This window comes from Bufo bufo, chromosome 4 (assembly GCF_905171765.1).
Source record: "Bufo bufo chromosome 4, aBufBuf1.1, whole genome shotgun sequence".
Lineage (NCBI taxonomy): Eukaryota > Metazoa > Chordata > Amphibia > Anura > Bufonidae > Bufo > Bufo bufo.
The window spans coordinates 632,830,593-632,843,879 of NC_053392.1; the positions used below are offsets into that span (position 1 = coordinate 632,830,593).

Here is a 13,287-nt window from a genome sequence, read left to right on the forward strand (position 1 = left end):
ATTATACACCGCACACTACATTACACCCCGTACATTATACACCGCACACTACATGACACCCCGTACATTATACACCGGACACCACATTACACCCCGTACATTATACACCGCACACTACATGACACCCCGTACATTATACACCGCACACTACATTACACCCCGTACGTTATACACCGCACACTACATGACACCCCGTACGTTATACACCGCACACTACATGACACCCCGTACGTTATACACCGCACACTACATTACACCCCGTACATTATACCCCGTACATTATACACCGGACACCACATTACACCCCGTACATTATACACCGCACACTACATTACACCCCGTACATTATACACCGCACACTACATTACACCCCGTACATTATACACCGCACATTACACCCCGTACATTATACACCGCACACTACATTACACCCCGTACATTATACACCGCACACTACATTACACCCCGTACATTATACACCGCACACTACATTACACCCCGTACATTATACACCGCACACTACATTACACCCCGTACATTATACACCGCACACTACATTACACCCCGTACATTATACACCGCACACTACATTACACCCCGTACATTATACACCGCACACTACATTACACCCCGTACATTATACACCGCACATTACATTACACCCCGTACATTATACACCGCACACTACATTACACCCCGTACATTATACACCGCACATTACATTACACCCCGTACATTATACACCGCACATTACATTACACCCCGTACATTATACACCGCACACTACATTACACCCCGTACATTATACACCGCACACTACATTACACTCCGTACATTATACACCGCACATTACATTACACCCCGTACATTATACACCGCACACTACATTACACCCCGTACATTATACACCGCACACTACATTACACCCCGTACATTATACACCGCACACTACATTACACCCCGTACATTATACACCGCACACTACATTACACCCCGTACATTATACACCGCACACTACATTACACCTCGTACATTATACACCGCACACTACATTACACCCCGTACATTATACACCGCACACTACATTACACCCCGTACATTATACACCAGACACTACATTACACCCCGTACATTATACACCGCACACTACATTACACCCCGTACATTATACACCGCACACTACATTACACCTCGTACATTATACACCGCACACTACATTACACCCCGTACATTATACAACGCACACTACATTACACCCCACACTACATTACACCCCGTACATTATACAACGCACACTACATTACACCCCACACTACATTACACCCCGTACGTTATACACCGCACACTACATTACACCTCGTACATTATACACCTCACACTACATTACACCCCGTACATTATACACCGCACACTACATTACACCTCGTACATTATACACCGCACACTACATTACACCCCGTACATTATACAACGCACACTACATTACACCCCGTACATTATACACCGCACACTACATTACACCCCGTACATTATACACCGCACACTACATTACACCCCGTACATTATACACCGCACACTACATTACACCCCGTACATCATACACCGCACACTACATTACACCCCGTACATCATACACCGCACACTACATTACACCCCGTACATCATACACCGCACACTACATTACACCCCGTACATTATACACCGCACACTACATTACACCCGGTACATTATACACCGCACACTACATTACACCCCGTACATTATACACCGCACACTACATTACACCCCGTACATTATACACCGCACACTACATTACACCCCGTACATTATACACCGCACATTACATTACACCCCGTACATTATACACCGCACACTACATTACACCCCGTACATTATACACCGCACATTACATTACACCCCGTACATTATACACCGCACATTACATTACACCCCGTACATTATACACCGCACATTACATTACACCCCGTACATTATACACCGCACACTACATTACACCCTGTACATTATACACCGCACACTACATTACACCCCGTACATTATACACCGCACACTACATTACACCCCGTACATTATACACCGCACACTACATTACACCCCGTACATTATACACCGGACACTACATTACACCCCGTGCATTATACACCGCACACTACATTACACCCCGTGCATTATACACCGCACACTACATTACACCCCGTACATTATACACCGCACATTACATTACACCCCGTACATTATACACCGCACACTACATTACACCCCGTACATTATACACCGCACACTACATTACAACTCGTACATTATACACCGCACACTACATTACACCCCGTACATTATACACCGCACACTACATTACACCCCGTACATTATACACCGCACACTACATTACACCCCGCACATTATACACCAGACACTACATTACACCCCGTACATTATACACCGCACACTACATTACACCCCGTACATTATACACCGCACACTACATTACACCTCGTACATTATACACCGCACACTACATTACACCCCGTACATTATACAACGCACACTACATTACACCCCGTACATTATACACCGCACGCTACATTACACCCCGTACATTATACACTGCACACTACATTACACCCCACACTACATTACACCCCGTACGTTATACACCGCACACTACATTACACCTCGTACATTATACACCTCACACTACATTACACCCCGTACATTATACACCGCACACTACATTACACCTCGTACATTATACACCGCACACTACATTACACCCCGTACATTATACACCGCACACTACATTACACCCCGTACATTATACACCGCACACTACATTACACCCCGTACATTATACACCGCACACTACATTACACCTCGTACATTATACACCGCACACTACATTACACCCCGTACATTATACAACGCACACTACATTACACCCCGTACATTATACACCGCACACTACATTACACCCCGTACATTATACACCGCACACTACATTACACCCCGTACATTATACACCGCACACTACATTACACCCCGTACATTATACACCGCACACTACATTACACCCCGTACATTATACACCGCACACTACATTACACCCCGTACATTATACACCGCACACTACATTACACCTCGTACATTATACACCGCACACTACATTACACCCCGTACATTATACAACGCACACTACATTACACCCCACACTACATTACACCCCGTACATTATACAACGCACACTACATTACACCCCACACTACATTACACCCCGTACATTATACAACGCACACTACATTACACCCCACACTACATTACACCCCGTACATTATACAACGCACACTACATTACACCCCACACTACATTACACCTCGTACATTATACACCGCACACTACATTACACCCCGTACGTTATACACCGCACACTACATTACACCTCGTACATTATACACCTCACACTACATTACACCCCGTACATTATACACCGCACATTACATTACACCCCGTACATTATACACCGCACACTACATTACACCCCGTACATTATACACCGCACACTACATTACACCCCGTACATTATACAACGCACACTACATTACACCCCACACTACATTACACCCCGTACATTATACAACGCACACTACATTACACCCCACACTACATTACACCCCGTACGTTATACACCGCACACTACATTACACCTCGTACATTATACACCTCACACTACATTACACCTCGTACATTATACACCGCACACTACATTACACCCCGTACATTATACACCGCACACTACATTACACCCCGTACATTATACACCGCACACTACATTACACCCCGTACATTATACACCGCACACTACATTACACCCCGTACATTATACACCGCACACTACATTACACCCCGTACATTATACACCGCACACTACATTACACCCCGTACATTATACACCGCACACTACATTACACCCCGTACATTATACACCGCACGCTACATTACACCCCGTACATTATACACCGCACACTACATTACACCCCGTACATTATACACCGCACACTACATTACACCCCGTACATTATACACCGCACACTACATTACACCCCGTACATTATACACCGCACACTACATTACACCCCGTACATTATACACCGCACACTACATTACACCCCGTACATTATACACCGCACACTACATTACACCCCGTACATTATACACCGCACACTACATTACACCCCATACATTATACACCGCACACTACATTACACCCCGTACATTATACACCCCGTACATTATACACCGCACACTACATTACACCCCGTACATTATACCCCGTACATTATACACCGGACACCACATTACACCCCGTACATTATACACCGCACACTACATTACACCCCGTACATTATACACCGCACACTACAATACACCCCGTACATTATACACCGGACACTACATTACACCCCGTACATTATACACCGCACACTACATTACACCCCGTACATTATACACCGCACACTACATTACACCTCGTACATTACACCGCACATTACATTACACCCCGTACATTATACACCGCACACTACATTACACCCCGTACATTATACACCGCACACTACATTACACCCCGTACATTATACACCGCACACTACATTACACCCCGTACATTATACACCGCACACTACATTACACCCCGTACATTATACACCGCACACTACATTACACCCCGTACATTATACACGGCACACTACATTACACCCCGTACATTATACACCGCACACTACATTACACCCCGTACATTATACACCGCACACTACATTACACCCCGTACATTATACACCGCACATTACATTACACCCCGTACATTATACACCGCACACTACATTACACCCCGTACATTATACACCGCACACTACATTACACCGGGTACATTATACACCGCACACTACATTACACCCCGTACATTATACACCGCACACTACATTACACCCCGTACATTATACACCGCACACTACATTACACCCCGTACATTATACACCGCACACTACATTACACCCCGTACATTATACACCGCACACTACATTACACCCCGTACATTATACACCGCACACTACATTACACCCCGTACATTATACACCGCACACTACATTACACCCCGGACATTATACACCGGACACCACATTACACCCCGTACATTATACACCGCACGCTACATTACACCCCGTACATTATACACCGCACGCTACATTACACCCCGTACATTGTACACCGCACGCTACATTACACCCCGTACATTATACACCGCACACTACATTACACCCCGTACATTATACACCGCACACTACATTACACCCCGTACGTTATACACCGCACACTACATTACACCCCGTACGTTATACACCGCACACTACATTACACCCCGTACGTTATACACCGGACACTACATTACACCCCGTACGTTATACACCGCACACTACATTACACCCCGTACGTTATACACCGCACACTACATTACACCCCGTACATTATACACCGCACACTACATTACACCCCGTACATTATACACCGCACATTACATTACACCCCGTACATTATACACCGCACACTACATTACACCCCGTACATTATACACCGCACACTACATTACACCCCGTACATTATACACCGCACACTACATTACACCCCGTACATTATACACCGCACACTACATTACACCGCACACTACATTACACCCCGTACATTATACACCGCACACTACATTACACCCCGTACATTATACACCGCACACTACATTACACCCCGTACATTATACACCGCACACTACATTACACCCCGTACATTATACACCGCACACTACATTACACCCCGTACATTATACACCGCACACTACATTACACCCCGTACATTATACACCGCACACTACATTACACCCCGCACATTATACACCAGACACTACATTACACCCCGTACATTATACACCGCACACTACATTACACCCCGTACATTATACACCGCACACTACATTACACCCCGTACATTATACACCGCACACTACATTACACCCCGTACATTATACACCGCACACTACATTACACCCCGTACATTATACACCTCACACTACATTACACCCCGTACATTATACACCGCACACTACATTACACCCCGTACATTATACACCGCACACTACATTACACCCCGTACATCATACACCGCACACTACATTACACCCCGTACATTATACACCGCACACTACATTACACCCCGTACATTATACACCGCACACCACATTACACCCCGTACATTATACACCGCACACTACATTACACCCCGTACATTATACACCGCACACTACATTACACCCCGTACATTATACACCGCACACTACATTACACCCCGTACATTATACACCGCACACTACATTACACCCCGTACATTATACACCGCACACTACATTACACCCCGTACATTATACACCGCACACTACATTACACCCCGTACATTATACACCGCACACTACATTACACCCCGTACATTATACACCGCACACTACATTACACCCCGTACATTATACACCGCACACTACATTACACCGTGTACATTATACACCGCACACTACATTACACCCCGTACATTATACAACGCACACTACATTACACTGTGTACATTATACACCGCACATTACATTACACCCCGTACATTATACACCGCACACTACATTACACCCCGTACATTATACACCGCACACTACATTACACCCCGTACATTATATACCGCACACTACATTACACCCCGTACATTATACACCGCACACCACATTACACCCCGTACATTATACACCGGACACCACATTACACCCCGTACATTATACACCGCACACTACATTACACCCCGTACATTATACACCGCACACTACATTACACCCCGTACATTATACACCGCACACTACATTACACCCCGTACATTATACACCGCACACTACATTACACCCCGTACATTATACACCGCACACTACATTACACCCCAGACATTATACACCGCACACTACATTACACCCCGTACATTATACACCGCACACTACATTACACCCCGTACATTATATTACAGGCTGTATATTATACCCTGTACATTATATTACAGGCTGTATGTTATACCCTGTACATTATATTACAGGCTGTATGTCTATCCTGAGGGGTGGCACTGCTCGGTTACATCCACACACTCAGTGTCGGGGATTATAATGGAGACACATCTGATCTGCACGGACTTCTGCCGCTTCTCACCTCACTTCCCTCCCGCTCCCGGCAGCTCTTTTCACGGAAGCGGAACCAACACAGAAGGGAAAATGTTTCCCGGGACGACAATATGTGAGGAACCAAAACCAGAGCATCTAGAGGTGATGTGAGTACAGTGTAATTGTAGTACTGGCGCCAGCCGCTAGATGGCAGCGAGGCCGTCATTAGTTGCAGCGAGGAAGTAAAGTACGTGTGTAATTAAGTGTCTAACCGGTAGATGGCAGCGTACATGTACGGTACCGGGAATTAGTGCTGCACCAGTGATGATGGGAGTATTACTCCCAATACAGGTTAACACGAGCTGCTGGAGCTGGGTCATTCCGCACCTATCGGCCTCCTCCCGCCATGGCCTCACACCCTCCCTCCTGATCGCTGCTCGGACTCAGGGGAACAGGAGACCGCACCAGGGGCCCCGGGCCCTACAGCACTCAGGAGTTCTGTCCAGATATGTGCCCCTCACAGTAATATACCAGATATGTGCCCCCTCACAGTAATTATACCAGATATGTGCCCCTCACAGTAATATACCAGATATGTGCCCCTCACAGTAATATACCAGATATGTGCCCCTCACAGTAATATACCAGATATGTGCCCCTCACAGTAATATACCAGATATGTGCCCCTCACAGTAATATACCAGATATGTGCCCCCTCACAGTAATATACCAGTTATGTGCCCCTCACAGTAATTATACCAGATATGTGCCCCTCACAGTAATATACCAGATATGTGCCCCCCTCACAGTAATATACCAGATATGTGCCCCCCTCACAGTAATATACCAGATATGTGCCCCTCACAGTAATATACCAGATATGTGCCCCTCACAGTAATATACCAGATATGTGCCCCCTCCTAGTAATATACCAGATATGTGCCCCTCACAGTAGTTATACCAGATATGTGCCCCCTCCCAGTAATATACCAGATATGTGCCCCTCACAGTAATATATCAGATATGTGCCCCTCACAGTAATATACCAGATATGTGCCTCTCACAGTAGTTATACCAGATATGTGCCCCTCACAGTAATATACCAGATATGTGCCCCTCACAGTAATTATACCAGATATGTGCCCCTCACAGTAATATATCAGATATGTGCCCCTCACAGTAATATACCAGATATGTGCCCCCTCCCAGTAATATACCAGATATGTGCCCCTCACAGTAATATATCAGATATGTGCCCCTCACAGTAATATACCAGATATGTGCCTCTCACAGTAGTTATACCAGATATGTGCCTCTCACAGTAGTTATACCAGATATGTGCCCCTCACAGTAATATACCAGATATGTGCCCCTCACAGTAGTTATACCAGATAAGTGCCCCTCATAGTAATATACCAGATATGTGCCCCTCACAGTAATATACCAGATATGTGCCCCCTCACAGTAATATACCAGATATGTGCCCCTTACAGTAATTATACCAGATATGTGCTTCCTCACAGTAATTATACCAGATATGTGCCCCTCACAGTAATATACCAGATATGTGCCCCTCACAGTAATATACCAGATATGTGCCCCTCACAATAATATACCAAATATGTGCCCCCTCACAGTAATATACCAGATATGTGCCCCCCTCACAGTAATATACCAGATATGTGCCCCTCACAGTAGTTATACCAGATATGTGCCCCTCACAGTAATATACCAGATATGTGCCCCCTCACAGTAATTATACCAGATATGTGCCCCCCTCACAGTAATATACCAGATATGTGCCCCTCACAGTAATATACCAGATATGTGCCCCTCACAGTAGTTATACCAGATATGTGCCCCTCACAGTAATATACCAGACATGTGCCCCTCACAGTAATATACCAGATATGTGCCCCTCACAGTAATATACCAGATATGTGCCCCCTCACAGTAATATACCAGATATGTGCCCCTCACAGTAATATACCAGATATGTGCCCCTCACAGTAATATACCAGATATGTGCCCCTCACAATAATATACCAGATATGTGCCCCTCACAGTAATATACCAGATATGTGCCCCTCACAGTAATATACCAGATATGTGCCCCTCACAGTAATATACCAGATATGTGCCCCTCACAGTAATATACCAGATATGTGCCCCCTTACAGTAGTTATGTCCAGATATGTTCCTCCTCACAGTAATTATACCAGATATGTGCCCCTCACAGTAATATACCAGATATGTGCTCCTCACAGTAATATACCAGATATGTGCCCCTCACAGTAATATACCCGATATGTGCCCGTCACAGTAATATACCAGATATGTGCCCCTCACAGTAATATACCAGATATGTGCCCCTCACAGTAATATACCAGATATGTGCCCCTCACAGTAGTTATGTCCAGATATGTGCCTCCTCACAGTAGTTATTACCAGATATGTGCCCCTCACAGTAATATACCAGATATGTGCCCCCCTCACAGTAATATACCAGATATGTGCCCCCTCACAGTAATATACCAGATATGTGCCCCCTCACAGTAATATACCCGATATGTGCCCCTCACAGTAATATACCAGATATGTGCCCCTCACAGTAATATACCAGATATGTGCCCCTCACAGTAATATACCAGATATGTGCCCCTCACAGTAATATACCAGATATGTGCCCCTCACAGTAATATACCAGATATGTGCCCCTTACAGTAATATACCAGATATGTGCCCCCTAACAGTAGTTATACCAGATATGTGCCCCCTCACAGTAGTTATACCAGATATGTGCCCCTCACAGTAATATACCAGATATGTGCCCCTCACAGTAATATACCAGATATGTGCCCCCTCACAGTAATATACCAGATATGTGCCCCTCACAGTAATATACCAGATATGTGCCCCTTCACAGTAATTATACACAGATATGTGCCCCTTCACAGTAATTATACCCAGATATGTGCCCCTCACAGTAATATACCAGATATGTGCCCCCTCACAGTAGTTATACCAGATATGTGCCCCTCACAGTAATATATCCAGATATGTGCCCCCTCACAGTAATATACCAGATATGTGCCCCTCACAGTAATATACCAGATATGTGCCCCTCACAGTAATATACCAGATATGTGCTCCTCACATTAATATACCAGATATGTGCCTCTCACAGTAGTTATACCAGATATGTGCCCCCTCACATTAGTTATGTCCAAATATGTGCCCCCTTACAGTAGTTATGTCCAGATATGTGCCCCCTCACAGTAGTTATACCCAGATATGTGCCCCTCACAGTAGTTATATCCAGATATGTGCCCCCTCACAGTAGTTATACCAGATATGTGCCCCTCACAGTAGTTATACCAGATATGTGCCCCTCACAGTAGTTATACCAGATATGTGCCCCCTCACATTAGTTATGTCCAAATATGTGCCCCCTTACAGTAGTTATGTCCAGATATGTGCCCCCTCACAGTAGTTATATCGAGATATGTGCTCCCTCACAGTAGTTATACCCAGATATGTGCCCCCTCACAGTAGTTATACCAGATATGTGCCCCCTCACAGTAGTTATACCCAGATATGTGCCCCCTCACAGTAGTTATACCCAGATATGTGCCCCCTCACAGTAGTTATACCCAGATATGTGCCCCCTCACAGTAGTTATACCCAGATATGTGCCCCCTCACAGTAGTTATACCCAGATATGTGCCCCCTCACAGTAGTTATACCCAGATATGTGCCCCCTCACAGTAGTTATACCAGATATGTGCCCCTCACAGTAATTATACCAGATATGTGCCCCCTCACAGTAGTTATGTCCAGATATGTGCCCCCTCACAGTAGTTATACCCAGATATGTGCCCCTCACAGTAGTTATATCCAGATATGTGCCCCCTCACAGTAGTTATACCAGATATGTGCCCCTCACAGTAGTTATACCAGATATGTGCCCCTCACAGTAGTTATACCAGATATGTGCCCCCTCACATTAGTTATGTCCAAATATGTGCCCCCTTACAGTAGTTATGTCCAGATATGTGCCCCCTCACAGTAGTTATATCGAGATATGTGCCCCCTCACAGTAGTTATACCCAGATATGTGCCCCCTCACAGTAGTTATACCAGATATGTGCCCCCTCACAGTAGTTATACCCAGATATGTGCCCCCTCACAGTAGTTATACCCAGATATGTGCCCCCTCACAGTAGTTATACCCAGATATGTGCCCCCTCACAGTAGTTATACCCAGATATGTGCCCCCTCACAGTAGTTATACCCAGATATGTGCCCCCTCACAGTAGTTATACCCAGATATGTGCCCCCTCACAGTAGTTATACCAGATATGTGCCCCTCACAGTAATTATACCAGATATGTGCCCCCTCACAGTAGTTATGTCCAGATATGTGCCCCCTCACAGTAGTTATACCCAGATATGTGCCCCTCACAGTAGTTATATCCAGATATGTGCCCCCTCACAGTAGTTATACCAGATATGTGCCCCTCACAGTAGTTATACCAGATATGTGCCCCTCACAGTAGTTATACCAGATATGTGCCCCCTCACATTAGTTATGTCCAAATATGTGCCCCCTTACAGTAGTTATGTCCAGATATGTGCCCCCTCACAGTAGTTATATCGAGATATGTGCCCCCTCACAGTAGTTATACCCAGATATGTGCCCCCTCACAGTAGTTATACCAGATATGTGCCCCCTCACAGTAGTTATACCCAGATATGTGCCCCCTCACAGTAGTTATACCCAGATATGTGCCCCCTCACATTAGTTATACCCAGATATGTGCCCCCTCACAGTAGTTATACCAGATATGTGCCCCTCACAGTAATTATACCCAGATATGTGCCCTCTCACAGTAATTATACCAGATATGTGCCCCTCACAGTAATTATACCAGATATGTGCCCCTCACAGTAATTATACCAGATATGTGCCCCCTCACAGTAATTATACCAGATATGTGCCCCTCACAGTAATTATACCAGATATGTGCCCCTCACAGTAATTATACCAGATATGTGCCCCTCACAGTAATTATACCAGATATGCAGGTTGGAGGACACCTTGGAATTAGTTACCATAAAGTAATAACCTTCCAATTGTTATTCAAAAGAGGGTTTCTTCAGGGAGGAACAAAAAAAAGCAAAATTTTGCCAACTAAGAGAGGCCATTGTCCTAACTAACTGGGACAAAGTCCTCAAAAATTAAAATACAGCCACAAAATGGCATATTTTTAAAAGCAGCCTAAACTCTAATTGTGAGAGGTACATACCGTATGGGAATAAAAGGGTTAAGGAACAAGAAGACCAATGTGGATAAATAGAAATGTAAAGAAAGCAATAAATGACAAAAAGAGAGCATTTAAATCACTTAAACAGGAAGGGGGCGAGGAACAATTGAAAAACTACAAGGAAAACATAAAAGAAGTACAGCGGCGTCTTAGGGCTCTTTCACACCTGCGTTGTTCTTTTCTTCCGGCACAGAGTTCCGTCGTCGGGGCTCAATACCGGGAAAGAACGGATCAGTTTTATCCTAATGCATTCTGAATGGAGAGAAATCCGTTCAGGATGCTTAAGGACGTCTTCAGTTCCGGATCGGAACGTTTTTTAGCCGGAGAAAATACCGCAGCATGCTGCGCTTTTTGCTCCGGGCCAAAATCCTGAACACTTGCCGCAAGGCCGGATCCGGAATTAATGCCTATTGAAAGGCATTGATCCGGATCCGGCCTTAAGCTAAACGTCGTTTCGGCGCATTACCGGATCCGACGTTCAGCTTTTTCTGAATGGTTACCATGGCTGCCAGGACGCTAAAGTCCTGTTTGCCATGGTAAAGTGTAGTGGGGAGCGGGGGAGCAGCATACTTACCGTCCGTGCGGCTCCCGGGGCGCTTCACAGTGACGTCAGGGCGCTCCACGCGCATGGATGACGTGATCGCATGGATCACGTCATCCATGCGCATGGGGCGCTCTGACGTCATTCTGGAGCGCCCCGGGAGCCGCACGGATGGT

The 13,287-nt window shown here is 45.3% G+C and overlaps 1 protein-coding gene across 3 annotated transcripts in view; it reads right to left on the minus strand.

The window, feature by feature from the left end:
* LOC120999840 (ATP-binding cassette sub-family C member 10-like) overlaps positions 1–7,312 on the minus strand; it is a 269,544-nt gene extending 262,232 nt beyond the window's left edge. For all 3 annotated transcript variants that reach the window (XM_040430860.1, XM_040430859.1, XM_040430861.1), the window contains exon 1: positions 7,293–7,312. The gene's annotated coding sequence lies outside the window, so the exon portion shown is untranslated. The remainder of the gene's footprint in view (positions 1–7,292) is intronic.
* Between the last annotated feature and the right edge of the window lie 5,975 nt (positions 7,313–13,287).